Source organism: Anas acuta, chromosome 4 (assembly GCF_963932015.1).
Source record: "Anas acuta chromosome 4, bAnaAcu1.1, whole genome shotgun sequence".
Taxonomy (NCBI): Eukaryota; Metazoa; Chordata; class Aves; order Anseriformes; family Anatidae; genus Anas; species Anas acuta.
The window spans coordinates 22,450,364-22,465,838 of record NC_088982.1 but is presented as its reverse complement, the minus strand read 5'-3'; the positions used below and the strand labels follow the sequence as shown (position 1 = coordinate 22,465,838).

The following is a 15,475-nucleotide window of genomic DNA, read 5'->3' as shown; positions in this document are numbered from 1 at the left end:
TTTTTTCTGAACATTTTGTCATGCTGACAAAGAAAAAAAGAGTAATTTTGAATACTTTTTCTGTCATATTCTAGGATGTCTGCTTCTCTTCTTGTTCTGCACAAATACAAGAAGTCTATTTTATCACACAGGTCATTAATGAAAATACTGATGCTGTAGACCCTGGGGGAATAATAATAATAATAATAATAATAATAATAATAATAATAATAATAATAATAATAATAATAATAATAATAATAATAATAATAATAATAATAATAATAATAATATAGTAATAATATAGTAATAATAAAAAAGATACATCTCAAAATATTCCTTACTTTTACTTTTGGCAGCAAAATAATGAGACATGGTCATGGAGAGGTAGGCATAGTTAGGCATAACTTTAGAAAAAAAATGGTTCTGAGATATAATATAAAAAAATAATAATGATGATTGTGGATGCCCTGGAAGTGTTCAAGACCAGGTTAGGTGAGGCCCTGAGCAACCTGATCTAGTGGGTGTCACGCCTGCCTATGGCATTGGGGTTGGAACTAGATTACCCTTGAGGTCCCTTCCAACCCAGGCCATTCTATGATTCTATGATTCTATGAGATCATTTCAGAGAGGTTTTCAAGATGGCTAACCAATTTGATAAGTCTATGTTACAAGGAAGTACTCTAACTTATAATTTCTGAAGTTTTGGATGGGCTTTTACTCACACTTTTTACTCATGCTACTCATATATCACAGTAGCATCCAGATATTTGTAGTTGCTCTTTCTAAGGAAGATTTCTATAAAAAAAGAGGTCAATCTTTTGGCATCATCATGGATGGATATCCTTGTTCAGTGCCTAATAAAACACTATGATTGTTCTTTGGCTGACTTTTAATATGCTTATGAAGTCACCTCTTGTTACTATTGGTGCCTTTCTGAATTTCATTTTATCTTGTCTTTTCTAACTTTGCTTCTGTTTATTTTTTCTTGATCTTGCTGAGGTGTTATATAGAAAGTATTTCCTTTCTTTGTAAAACCATGACAATGTAATGCAGCTTTTCTGAACTTCATGCCTGTTCTGTGAATGCCATTCAAATTCAGCTATATTCCAGTCTGCTATGTTAACTCTGCGTATGTTCATGCATACTTTTGTGTGCATTTAAAAAATACACACATGTGTACATGTGTACATGTGTACAGGAATGACAACAAATATAACTAGCATTTCATTTTTCAGTTTAGTACATCTATACTCTAAAAGGTGAAATTACCTTCACATTTTTAATTAAAAGCCCAGAGTTTACTAATACTAGGCATTACAGGGGAATGCATTTAATTTATCTTTTTTACAAAATAAGCATGCATAACAATGAAGTAATTTCAGTGATTCTAATTTCAATCTATAAAAGAAGATACCATCTTCTCAACTGTAATTACTTACTTTAGTAACAATCATTACCTATACCTGAAAATTTGTAGTATGAAAGCTCATATGATTGAGAGATCATATTTCTTATAGTAAGTGATTGATTTTCTTCAAGTGTCATCTTTCTCGCACAATCTTCTGTAAAAATACCTTCACTGTATAAATATCAGTAGGAAGATAAATCACGTCTTTTTATCTCTATTGTTATTGTGAAGGCTTGGGGTTTTTTTGTTCTTTTTTATTTTTTTTCTGATAGGTTAGTCGAGAGTTAAACACAAATAAGACAAAAAAACAATTATAGTTTAGTTCTTTCTTCAGATATTCACCATATATATATTCACCATTACATACCTTGAAGAGTCAAAGTCAAGCACATTTTATCCAGCAAAGAGACAGTATATGATTTTTATGGGACCAAAAGACCAAAAAAAAAAAAAAAAAACTGTAATATAATAAAAAGGGAGATGAATTATTTTCTTATTTTGTATTTATAAATGAAATATAGCAAATAAGTGAGCATTGTTTATATATGTATTTGATTAGTGTTCTGTTTTTGTCATAGAGATTACAGATTTACTCTAAAATTCATACAAGAAAAGGTGAGGCATAACAGGCATCAAAAATATGGAACAAGTTTATCAGATAAATGTATGTCAACTTTACAAGAAAAGCACAGTAGATGCAAAAGAACTGTGGTTTTGAGCACCTGAAATACAAGCTCCAACTTTAAAAAACTTTTTTTTTTGGTCTTTACAGTAACTCGGGCTTTAATGTGATTTTGTATTTTTCATTTTTATTTATTTATTACATGAACCTAGAGGCACCACAGTTTTTATACAAAATTGCTTCCTTTCAGAAATGTTTTTCATGCAGTATGTTAAAGGTAAAAAACAAAGGGAAAACTAGTCTACAGTTTTCAGACTTCTTTTTCTACAGAAGTTTGAGCAAATAGTACGTTAGTTGATATGCATCATATCTGTATTTCTCTTCTAGTCTTTATATATAGATTCACACATTCAGTCATTTCAAATGCTTTTCACAGTTGAAATCAGGATATTTTTCACGTATTGCTACATTTTGTTCTTAATTCTGTACCTGCCATTGCTTTTCCCTACAATTCTAATGAGTTAATGCAATTAATTTTCACCTTCTCTAGAACAATGTTCATGTTTTATTGTCAGGACGAGAACAGCATTCTCATCTTGTGATGCATCCTGGAAATATATAAAAAATAATGTTTATATAATAAAATATATGCGAATAGATAAAGTCATAAATGAAGTGGCAGAGGTGAAGCAGGAAACAATGAAGTTGTTTAAGGAATATTTTCTAGTCCTATATCCCCAATACATTGGATTTAAGTCAGTCCTGCAATATGATTTCATGTCAAGATTTAATTTAAATTTAAGAGATACTGTTCTTCCCTTTATTTCATCATAAATGATATCTTCTGAGTAGAATATAATAGTAAAGAATTGAAAAATGAAACTCAGAAAGCTGTGAACAGTGTAGGAAAAAAATAGCTTAGAAATAAAGAATGAGGGAAAAAAATATATGTAATATATTTTTTAAAGCTTTCTGTAAGGCCTCATTAGTAGTTCTTTTCTTCAAAAAGTTATGTAAAGAATTGCTGCATTCTAAACCTTCCTTCCATAACACAACATCACTAAAAAGATAAAATACTGTTTATATGTATGTTATGTATACATATTAAAATATGTAAATTATGTATCAAATCATAACTCAACAAATGAAAGTACATAGTGTTTACAGTTCATTGTGTGAACTGTGGCAATTTGACAATGGAGTTGGTTAAGCTTAGGTCAAATCCTATGGTCATTTGGCTTATGCTACTGAAGTCTCTGAGATTAATTAACCTGAGAAGTATAATTAGTGTCATCTGAGGGTCTTAAAGTGAAACATTTAAGAGGAAGAAGAAAAAAAGAGGTTGAGTTTGAAAATGTTTAAAGTTCTATAAGTATTCTAACTATCTTCAACAACATGTCTTTTCATCTTTAATCCAGTGTAAGCTCTTTCTGTGCTGTAGCTTTTGACTATATAAACCCCCAATAATGAGAAATATAACTTGCTCTTACTGCAAAATATCTTTACTGCTAAAATCCTGTATCAGCCATGTCATGCTTGCTGAATGTATTTACATTGTTGCATCACTGGCCCTATTAGCCCATTAGAAAACAAAAACAAAAACAAAAAAAACTGTCTGAGTAGTTGTTTTAATCACAGCACACTCCGTGGAGAGTCACAAGTTATATTTTACCCTGAAAAGGCAAAAAATACTACTCTTCCCTACCTACTAGGACATCTACATATTAGGGAGACTGGGTCTCCAGTAATCACTCCAATGAAAATTTAAATACAGTTTATAAAAAGTCAAGTTATCCAACTGTGGTGTAATTGCCTGAAGTAACTAGGAAAATAAAACTAACATTCGCATTTTTAAGGAAAAGGTACAGCATTGAAGAGGCTTTCAGGGTAGGGCATAACTGCATTACCTGAGCATTCCCGATGTTCCCAACCTTAGATGCTATCGCGCTGGGGAAACTTGGTGTGCTAGCCCTAAGGAACAGTATGGAGCGTAGAGCGGAGTGGAGACACCACGGTTAGGCTCTGTAACCAGGTGGGGACTCGACTGTTCTTGTGGACAAAACTGCACTTTTTGCCACCCTGAGCCAAGGACCTGTCATGTTTTGACAAATGCTGTACCCTAGTGTACTTTTTGCTCATTATAATATCATTATAATACCAAAACACACCTCCATCCCAAAAGCTACGCGCCTCCAAGGTGCAACCACCCCTCACTGAGCATGCGCTCTGAATTTTTCGGAGCCTATTACTTTAAACGGAGACGGGAGAACTTTTCACCAATCATAACTAAGATATGCTTGACTAGAGCCACTCAAGCTCCACCTGAAAGATAGAAAATAATATCAATTGGCCCAAGAGAAAGGGGATGTCAGGGAAGATACCACCGTCAGGGGAGATACCATCCCGAGGAAATACAACATCCTTAAGACCTCCTGATTCCTGGGATCAGTCGACAGGCTGAGCCTCTCTTCCCCCCCCCCCCCCCATGAGGACGCCTTTGGGTGAGATCTGAATACTTGTTTATAAATCTCTATAGAGTCTTTGATCCTTTTAACACGTTTATTCCTAGGCTGCGCACCTGTAACACCTGTAACACCTGTAACACCTGAATATTTCATGCATGATAGCTTGCTTTTGCAGACAGTCACTATTGCTGGCAATACAAAAGAACCTGATTATCTGTTGCTGTAATAAACTGTACTTGATTGCATTGTGATAGCTCTCATTAAGTGCAACTAGGGTAAGGGTGGATATCCGTGATAGTTCAGTGTTCTGAATCCATCCAGACCCCCAGACGGTTAATGCGTTGTTGGTGAATGTCTGAATGGACCCCCAGACCGTTAATGCGTTGTTGGTGAATGTCTGACTGGACCCCCAGACGGTTAACGCGTTGTTGGTGAATGTCCGACTGGTTCAGTACCCTGAATTCGACTGGGCCCGTAACGGTTAATCAGCTAACACGACACCAACAGAAAAGACAGAGGACAGCAGAATATCATAGTTTTTTAGTGAAAGCATGATCAAAGAAGATGGATCTTGCACATTTGCCTGTCTTCAGGCAAAACTTTTGTGTATTGAGAGGATAGAGCAATCACTATGTTATTGGGCTGTACTTCTTTTTCTATTCTACAATTCAAAAATTGTAGCTATTCCATGTCATTTGAGAAAAGATTTTGGTAGTGGATTTTCACTGGAAAAGGTCCCTCTGGGGTTGACGTTAGTGCCACAGACAAATGTGTGGGCCATTGACTAACTTGAGGTTAAGCTAACTGTATAAAAGTACTATATATAAGAAATATAGAGAAATAAAACAAATATTGATGTGAGAGGTTGACAGAGTTGGGTAACTCCAGAAAACATGGGTGGACCTCAGATGTGCTGATGAAGGAATTAAAAACTGCCAACTCCAGAAAACATGGGTGGACCTCAGATGTGCTGATGAAGGAATTAAAAACTGCCAACTCCACAGGCTATTGGACAGGAATATTGGGAACCTTTGGAGTAGCACGATATTCTAAGGCCAATAACACCTATGTAGCCGTAGCAGTTATACCACTTATATATGGCTGATACTACACGTTAGAGATGGTTTGGCGCTTGGGATAGATATGGGAGGAGAATGCTGCCAATAAAGAAAGGGTGCAAGGGCTAGCTAATTAACCCTCAGACAGAAGGAGCTAGCATCCTGGAATTGTTATGATGTTGCCTGTTCCAGACCTGATGGCATCAACAGCTATCAGCTACTTCCTAACAATTAAGCATATTTCTGTGAGATGAGTGTTAAATGACATCCTCTCCTCAGTATGTCCTGCTGCATAACTCCCAGCTATGCATAGATGCAGCATCTGGTATACCCTTCCTTCTCTCCTGGCTCTGGCTTTTGGACATTTCATTAAGTGATGACTTTGTTCCATGTACCAAGAATCCAGACACCTGGCTTGGGCTTATGGATCCTACTAACAGGACTTCAAGCAAACATTAGCTGCTTGCAAGCAAAGTGAATACCCATTTTCTTAACAATCAAACCAGGAAGAGCTCATGGTTGCTGGAAGGTGTTGAGTCCATCATAGGACCTAGGATCTCCAATAAAAAATAACTGAATGGACTCGCTCACATCTGTTATACACTGCTCCTGATCAGCGTACTATCTCCATTCCACTCTTGTACATCTGAATCTTCCCTATGTTTCATTCTAGCAGTCAGTTCACTTTTTATATCTGTCCATCCCCAGTGAAACGGCCAGAACAGGAGCTTTCCTGCCCTGCCTTCATGGACCACAACCTATCATAAGACATAAAAACTTTTACAGCCTTCTCTGATACCAGTCCTTGCTAAACCTTAGGGACTGCCAACAGTGTTACCTAAATCAGAGACAGTTTAACAGGGGTTTCCTGAGTCAAGTTCCAGGTCCAAAAATCCCCATTATTTTCCTCTACACCACTTATGGTAGATTTTCTTTTTTATCAGACCATCAGCTCTCAGCACTGATGATAATAAATGTGTGATATAGAGACTATATTACTCTATGTAACTGATAACAGAAACAATTGAAGGTAAGTAACTTCATAGACCAAATTATGTTTCTAGCTGAGGCTGGCTTCTGGAAAGTCATTTAAAAATGAGTGCTGTGTTACTCAGGACAGTCTTAAAGGTTATGACAAGTATTTTCCATAGAATAGCGAAAAATATATTTTATGTTTCCTCATATCCAATCCTAAATTAATTTGTTCGTATACAGGTGTGTCAGTCTTGTAAAGAAACATGTGTATGATTATCTTCAGGGAAGAGTATTCTTTTTCGAGGCATAAAAATTAAGCTACTGGCTTTTTTTTTTTTTTTTAATGAAAATGGAAAAGGAAAACAAAATATCTCCTTAGACAAATAATCTAGAAAAGATGAATACCTCTTATTCTTTAAGTACCTAATCCAATAGAAAACAAAAATATAATTCTATTTATCAGCCAGTTATCCAGGCATCATCATATATATAGGTTGACTGCATGCCCAAAATGAAACCAAATATGAGCATGTTTTTCTGTTCCTTTACATCCTTCGCATCTTGTAGATAAAGTCTGGTGCTGTGCCAAATTAAAAACAGAGGTTGAAGACATTATAAAAGTTCAAAAAATATATCTTTAAATGAGAATAAACTGTTTGTCACATCCCTTAAAGCAGGCCCATTCTGTAAGATGATAGCGGGACTATCAGATGATTGTTGTTAGTGGGGCTTGTTTTATAAAGTAGTGAAACAAATCTGGCTATCATACTGTGATTGTCTGAATATATATCCTTCCATAGCATTCGGTTTGATTTGATTAAACTTTTAATTAAACTGCAAAATGTCATGCAAAAATATTTATATCTTAATTGGAAAGTGTGTTTTCATTCTTTGATTATAGGCACAGTAAATCTCATCATTAGCTTTAGATCTTTTTCTTCCTGAAAACTCAAATGCCTATGAATTTATTTTTTAGACAAATGAAGTAAAAATATTAGTTTAGGATAATTTATATATTTTAAATACATTTGTAATATGTATTTATTTGACATGCCCACATATAATATCTTTGTCCAAGGAATAGCTTCATCTACAGAAATGCCTTTCTAAGACCTTTAATAAATTATACTGACCAAATAACTAAAAAGAGAAATAACCAGATGAAATTACTGTGTATTGTTGATTCCTTTTCCTTATGCAGAATACAGCAAAATCAATCAAACAGGTTTTACAAGTTTTGTTAATAACAAATCAGTTATTATTACAAATCATGTCAACCATGATATCGTAACTTTTTGCTGTAGAAAATTATTTTTGTGGTCACCAGGTGATGTTTAGCCCCAATAAGAAGTTGAAATTAGAAATTGTAGGATAGTTTGCACTCCTGAAATTTGAAATACAAGGCAGAGGTTTCTTTAAATACTTTGGTTGAGTGGTTTCTCTACTGCAAAATACAAAAGTGAGGTTACTGAGTTAAGGGCACTGCATCAAGAGCTGATTAATAACCTCTGAATGAGTGAATATGTGTCTGCCATCCTACAGCAAAGGCCATATGTTACACTATCACTTTCATTCCAAACTGCATCTTAGCCAGTGACAAGAATAATTTCTGACAAGCAAGGAAATCGTCTAATACAAGAGATATCATAATTTGTAACAGCAGAATTGCTGAATGACCTATGGTCCCAAGGCTTACTCTTAGGCAACACACTAAGGCTTCATCTAATAGTGCCAGTGTTTGTCATATCTGAAAGGATCTGAAGAAAATGTCATTCAAAGTCAGTGCTTTAGAGTGCTGACTGCAAGACGTGAATTAATGAAGCTTCTTCTAGATCAAATAAGCTAATGGTGGATATCTGAGAAGTACAATAAATGATGAAAATTTTTATCACTGAGGAAATAATAATCTGTTGGAGAAAGTGTTAGAAACGATATTACATTTAGAACTGAACAACAGATTTTAAGATGTCAATATGTTGCTTAGAGCAATTAAGGTCTATTTACTCTATTATGCATACAAACTGTTTATTTTGCTTTTAAATCATAACACTTAAAATAATAAATATTTCTGAATACACAGTTCTTCAGAAAAGTTTGTTACCATATTGCTTTCTTCCCAAGTGACATAATATTTAATTTAACAAATCAAGATGAATTTTATGTTCTTAAAATGTTAGCAGCTGAAAACTGATCAGAGAAGCTGAAGCTTATTTCAGTGAATGTAGCCATTGCAACAGTATCTACAATTGAAAAAGACTAAATATATTATTTTGTGAACTGGTATTTGGCTAATTTCCAAATACAATTAGTGAATTCTAAAGAATTTACCTTAAATTAACCCTATAGTTTGTTCTGGTCTTTTTCTAACACCAATTTGTCTTGTATGCTTCATAGAATTTTGGCTATTTAAAAGATCTAATGGTCTTACAAGGGCCTTGGCAGCTTTCTTTCGGGGTTCTCTGCAAACACAGACATTAAAAATATGGAGAACTAAAATTTTCTATAACTCACTAACCTGTATTATATGCCTCAGGATATATCTCAGAAAGACTATCTGATTTTAATTCTGAAATTAGTGAGAGTGTCATGAATAAAAAAGGATTTTTTTGATGAAAATAAGGAGTGTTTATTAAAAGATTCTGCTTGTACATGTTTTGGCAGAAGTCATTATAAATGTACACAGAAATCTCTGTATTTCTGAAAAAGCATAGGGTAATTCAAATTTTTCAAACCTCTGAGGAAAATATAAATGCACAACTCTTCTGTTTGTCCTTACCACCTCTTTCTCAATTCCCAACATATTGTGTGGTAAAAATAAATACATCATTTGTATCTACTGTATAAAAGTTTCAGATTGAGAAAGCATTTATTGTTGTTTCTGTTGCTGACAACTGATCAGAGAGAGGGCAGGCAGAAGGAAAAAGCTCTACTGGAACCCTCTGTCCTGAATTGAGTGACCAGGTTCCCCATAATTCATAGAATCATAGAATCATAGAATATCCTGAGTTGGAAGGGACCCTCAAGGATCATCAAGTCCAACTCTTGACACCACACAGGTCTACTAATTCATAGATAATGCTCCACCAAAGGGAAGTATACCCTTCAAGCTGATAGGAAACTGTGTTAGGGAAGTTTTCATTATAAAAAGAGCTGGGCAGATGTAAGAGACTGACTGGAGAGAGGAACGCATCTGCTTATGGCCAGCCAGGAGCTTCCATCTGTGTAACATTCTGGTTTTCTAAGTCTGAACTTGTTTTAACCATGTGTGAAGCTGGAGCAGGTGTGCTATTCCCTAAACAGCTATAATGGCTATGATATATGGGATTCATCTTCAAAGACAAGTTATGCTTGATTTGGAGAAGGAACATTCACTATTTATTTGTCTGTTTCTATAACGGACAAAAGATATCCTGACAGACTTCTGTGCCATTTCATATTCAGTGATTTCTGCAAATATCATCTAGCAAAAATTTTGACATTGTATGAGACCAAGATGCTGTTGGCCTAAGGTGGCAGCCTAGGATTGATCTTCAACATGGTGGATGGATTCCCTTCCCCCAAATATATCTGAAAAGCTGTGCTTCATATTTACTCCAACTCAGTTCCCATATGTAAAATGGAAAACACTTTTCTGCTTAGTTCACTTTTCTGCTTAGTTCATTCTTTGGATAAATTAAGCATTGTAATTCATGCTGCAATCAACAGTAAAGTGTTTCAGTACCAATCAATAAAGGCTGAATAAAACAGAATCTATAGTCCCTGAATTCCTTGACAGTGTATTGCTTAAGGAATGTTAAATGTCTTAGAGAGTCGAGGACACCCACTGCAAGCAAGAAGCCGATTGCAATAACTCACAGAGAAAAGGAGTAGCCAGGAAGTCTTTTGAATTTTGCCTGGTTCTCAAATCCTTTGTGCTCCTTCTGAACTATACACACAGTATATAGAAAACAGCTTATACATAGAGCACTTTGTCCTAATCGTGGGAGATGTGATATTTCCAAATGAAGTCTCACACACAGAATCACACAGAATTGTCTATGTTGGAAGAGACCTCAAGATCATCGAGTCCAACCTCTGACCTAACACTAACAAGTCCTCCACTAAACCATATCACTAAGTTCAACATCTAAACGTCTTTTAATGACCTCCAGGAATGGTGACTCTACCACTTCCCTAGGCAGCCCATTCCAATGCCTCTCAGTAAAGAAGTTCTTCCTAATATGCAACCAAAATCACCCCTGGCACAACTTTAGCCCGTTCCCCCTCATCCTGTCACCAGGCACGTGGGAGAACAGATCAACCCCCCCCTCGCTACAGCCTCTTTTAATGTACTTACAAAAAGCGATAAGGTCGCCCCTGAGCCTCCTTTTCTCCAGGCTGAACAAACCCAACTCCCTCAGCCGCTCCTCGTAGAACTTGTTCTCCAGACCCCTCACCAGCTTTGTCGCCCTTCTCTGGACTCTTTCAAGCACCTCGATGTCCTTGTAGCGAGGGGCCCAAAACTGAACACAGTACTCGAGGTGTGGCCTCACCAGAGCTGAGTACAGGGGAACAATCACTTCCCTAGCCCTGCCCACACTGCTTCTTATGCAAGCCAGGATGTCGTTGGCTTTCTTGGCCACCTGAGCACACTGCTGGCTCATATTCAGCCGACTATCCACCAATACTCCCATGTCCTTCTCCACCAGGCAGCTTTCCAACCACTCATCTCCCAGCCTGTAGCTCAGCTTGGGGTTATTGCGCCCCAGGTGCAGGACCCAGCACTTGGCCTTGTCGAACTTCATGCAGTTGACCTCAGCCCATCGGTGCAGCCTATCCAGATCCTCCTGCAGAGCCTTCCTACCCTCCAGCAGATCGACACACGCACCTAACTTGGTGTCATCTGCAAACTTACTGAAGGTGCACTTCATTCCCTCATCCAGATCATCAATAAACATATTAAAGAAGACTGGCCCCAGTACTGAGCCCTGGGGGACGCCACTAGTGACTGGCCTCCAACTGGACTTGACTCCATTTACCACGACTCTTTTGGCCCAGGTATCCAGCCAATTTCTAACCCAACGAAGTGTGCGCCAGTCCAAGCCATGAGCAGACAGTTTCTTGAGGAGAATGCTGTGGGAAACGGTGTCAAAAGCCTTGCTGAAGTCAAGGTAGACCACATCCACAGCCTTTCCCTCACCCACCCAGTGTGTCACTTTGTCATAGAAGGAGATCAGGTTTGTCAAGCAGGATCTGCCTTTCATAAACCCGTGCTGACTGGGCCTGATCACCTCGTTGCCCTGTAAGTGCCGCATGATGACACTCAAGATAATCTGCTCCATGAGTTTCCCTGGCACTGAGGCCAAACTGACAGGCCTATAGTTTCCTGGGTCTCCCCTCTGGCCCTTCTTGTAGATGGGCGTCACGTTTGCTAGCCACCAGTCGACTGGGACCTCCCCCAGTATCCAGAACTGTTGATAAATGATGGCCAGCTCCTCCGCCAGTTCTCTCAGTATCCTCGGGTGGATCCCATCTGGCCATCTGCATACATCCAAGTGCCGTAGCAGGTCGCCAAACATTTCCTCATGGATAGTGAGGGCCACATTCTGCTCCCCATTCCCTTCCACCAGTTCACGGTACTGGGTATCCAGAGAGCAACTGGTTTTGCTGCTAAAGACTGAGGCAAAGAAGGCATTAAGCACCTCCGCCTTTTCCTCATCTTTTCTAAGTTCCCCCCCACATCCAGTAAAGGCTGGAGATTCTCCTTAGTCCTCCATTTTGCATTAATGTATTTGTAAAAACATTTTTTGCTGTCTTTGACGGCAGTCACCAGATTGAGCTCCAGATTAGCTTTGGCCTTTCTAATTTTGTCCCTACACTGCCTCGCAACATCCTTATAGTCCTCACAAGTGGCCTTCCCTCTTTTCCAAAGATTGCAGACCCTCTTTTTCCCCCTAAGCTCAAGCCACAATTCTCTGTTCAGCCAGGCCGGTCTTCTTCCCTGCCAGCTCGTCTTTGGGCATGTGGGGACAGACTGCTCCTGCACCATTAAGATTTCCTTCTTAAAGGGCGCCCAGCCTTCCTGGACTCCTCTGCCCTTCAGAACCACCTCCCAAGGGACTCTACCAACCAGTGTCCTGAACAGTTCAAAGTCAACCCTCTGGAAGTCCAATACAGAAGTTTTACTGGTCCCCTTTCTGGCTTCTCCAAGAATGGAGAACTCTACCATTTCATGGTCACTCTGCCCAAGACAGTTTCCAACCACCACATCTCCCACCAGTCCTTCTCTGTTTGTGAAGAGAAGGTCTAGCGGGGCACCTCCCCTGGTAGGCTCACTAACCAGCTGCATCAAGAAGCTATCTTCCACGCTCTCCAGAAACCTCCTAGACTGCTTTCTCTGGGCTGTGTTGTGCTTCCAGGATATGTCAGGGAAGTTGAAGTCCCCCGCAAGAACAAGCACTGACGATTTCGCAACTTTTGTCAGCTGCCTGTAGAACTCCTCATCCCTCTCCTCATCCTGCTTCGGCGGTCTATAACAGACCCCTACCGGGATGCTTCCCTTGTTGGCCTTCCCACTGATCCTAACCCATAGGGACTCAACCTTATCACTCCCAGCCTCAAGTTCCATGACATCAAAACTCTCTCTTATATAGAGAGCCACACCACCACCCCTTCCATGCTGCCTGTCCCTTCTGAAGAGCCTATAGCCAGACATTGCAGCACTCCAGTCATGAGAGTGGTCCCACCAGGTTTCCATGATGGCAACCAAGTCATAGCCTGCCTGCTGCGTGATGGCTTCCAGCTCCTCCTGTTTGTTACCCATGCTGTGTGCATTAGTGTAGATGCACTTCAGTTGGGCCATTGCCTTCTCTCCCAGCCTTGCCATTGTTCCCCCTGGCACAGCTCTAACAACCCTTGTTTCAGCCCCGTCCCTCTTCTTACCTAGTTTAAAGCCCTCTCAATGAACCCCGCCAGCTCCTGGCCTAGAATCCGTTTCCCCTTAGAGATAGGGACCTGTCTGCAGCCATCAGGCCGGGTGCTGAGTAAAGCACCTCATGGTCAAAAAAAAACCAAATTTTCTGTGTTGGCACCAGCCTCTGAGCCATGTGTTTATCAGGTGGGCTTTCCGTGTCCTCTCTGTACCCCTCCCTGCCACTGTAGGGATGGACGAAAACACCACCTGCACTCCCGCTCCATCCACTAACCATCCCAGTCCCCTAAAGTCCCGTTTGATGGTCTTCAGGCTTCTCTCTTCAATGTCATCACTGCCAGCCTGGACTATTAAAAGAGGATAATAGTCAGAGGAGTGAACCAGGTTCGGAAGCTTTCTGGCAATGTCCCTGACCCTGGCCCCAGGGAGGCAGCAGACTTCCTTTCAGTTAGGGTCAGGCCGACAAATAGGTCCCTCTGTTCCCCTGAGAAGGGAGTCGCCCACAACAATCACCCTTCTTTCTGTCCTGGTGGAGGCAGTCCTGAGGCATGGAGTCAACTTCCTCGCCCTAGGCATCCTCCTGGGTAGACTTTCCACCTCTTCCTCAGCTACCGGTCTCTCAAGCTCCAGGGCCTCAAACCTGTTGTGTAAGGGCACCTGGGAAAGTGGGGCCGGGGGGGTGGGGGGGCATCACATGCGATGTTGAGCAGGGACCTGTCTCCATTCCTCCTCAACTCCTAGGTCCCCTGCCTCCACCCGACAGCAACAGGGCAGGGGGTCCACCCCCATCTGGGGGTCTCTCCCCGGTACCTGTCCTCCAGCCATGCAAGGAGTTGCTCCACAAGTCTATCTCCCGCTCACACTCCCTGATATCCCTCAACCTCTCGACCTCCTCCTTGAGTTCTGCCACAAGGCAGACCAGGTCGTCCACCTGCTCACACCTCACGCACACAGTCTCTTTGCCCTACGCAGGTGGTAGCAACAGGCTCAGGCACTCCATGCACCCGGAGACCTGAACTGCCGCAGTGTTGAGTGAGCAGTCGGTGTGGGTGTGTACAGACTTCCTGGAGAGCGCGCTGTGCCTGGTGTGTACCATTGCAGCTGAGCTAGCGGTAGACCGCCGTTAGAGGAGGTATTCGTATGGGCGGAGGAGAGGGCATTGCCCTGCCTGCTCACCCTGCCTGCACTATCTGCTGAGCCACTCCCTTCTGTTGCGCCACGCCCTGCTTGCCCGTCCTGCTCGCGGCGCTCCTGGTCGCTCGCGCTCCCTAGGGGCAGCTTTTGAATGGCCGGGGAGGGGGCGCTGCTGGCTCCGCCTACACCTCCTTCTCACCTCATTCACCTCCCTTGCGAGGGCTGCCGGGTCCTGGCGGCTCCCTCGAGTGGGCTCGGTGCCGGAAAAATTAGCCCTGCCTGTTCAATGCCCCGCTCCGCTGCAGAACGCATCTGCCCCGGAGCCGATCACCTTGGCAAGTGGCTCAAAGTATGTTACCTGCAAGGTCCCAGCAGTGTGAAATCAGCAATCTGGCTGCTAGAGCTAGGATGTCCAACCAGCAAAATATTTATGTGGTTAGACAACAATGGTGCAAAGCAAAATACACAAACAGACTTTGAAACAGAACATTCTCCTGGAATCTTTGTCCTAGTAATGCTGAGAATCAAAATCACCCTTCCTCTGCAAGATGGTTACTGACAACTTCACATCTTTTATTAGTAAGGTTCCTTCAGAAAACATTTGGTTGTGAGCGGTCATGCTTACCATTCATATATTTAATAATCTACATGAAATTAACAATAGTACTGGCATATTTCTAATTCATGGAAGAAAACTCCTTCAAAAATGCTTTCTCTACTTAAACACCTGCCCTTAGAGTTCATGAATGCAGAATGCATAGAAAAAGGCATATATTGAGAAATTATGGGAAATAATGTGTTTTTATTTCACTTTTTTTTAACCTTTATGTATGCCCAATGAAGCAGCATGAAGGATCCTCTCACTGTACCAAAATAAGTTCCTAAGAGAGTTCTCTAATTTCAAATTAGCTTATTCCCTCT

The 15,475-nt window shown here is 40.3% G+C and overlaps 1 long non-coding RNA gene across 1 annotated transcript in view; it reads right to left on the bottom strand.

Annotated features, from left to right (window-relative positions):
* Positions 1 to 1,856: 1,856 nt before the first annotated feature.
* The window catches only part of LOC137855685 (uncharacterized), a 43,915-nt gene continuing 30,296 nt past the window's right edge, over positions 1,857 to 15,475 (bottom strand). Inside the window, exon 3 of the long non-coding RNA XR_011095892.1 lies at positions 1,857 to 2,620. This is a non-coding gene — a long non-coding RNA (uncharacterized lncRNA). The remainder of the gene's footprint in view (positions 2,621 to 15,475) is intronic.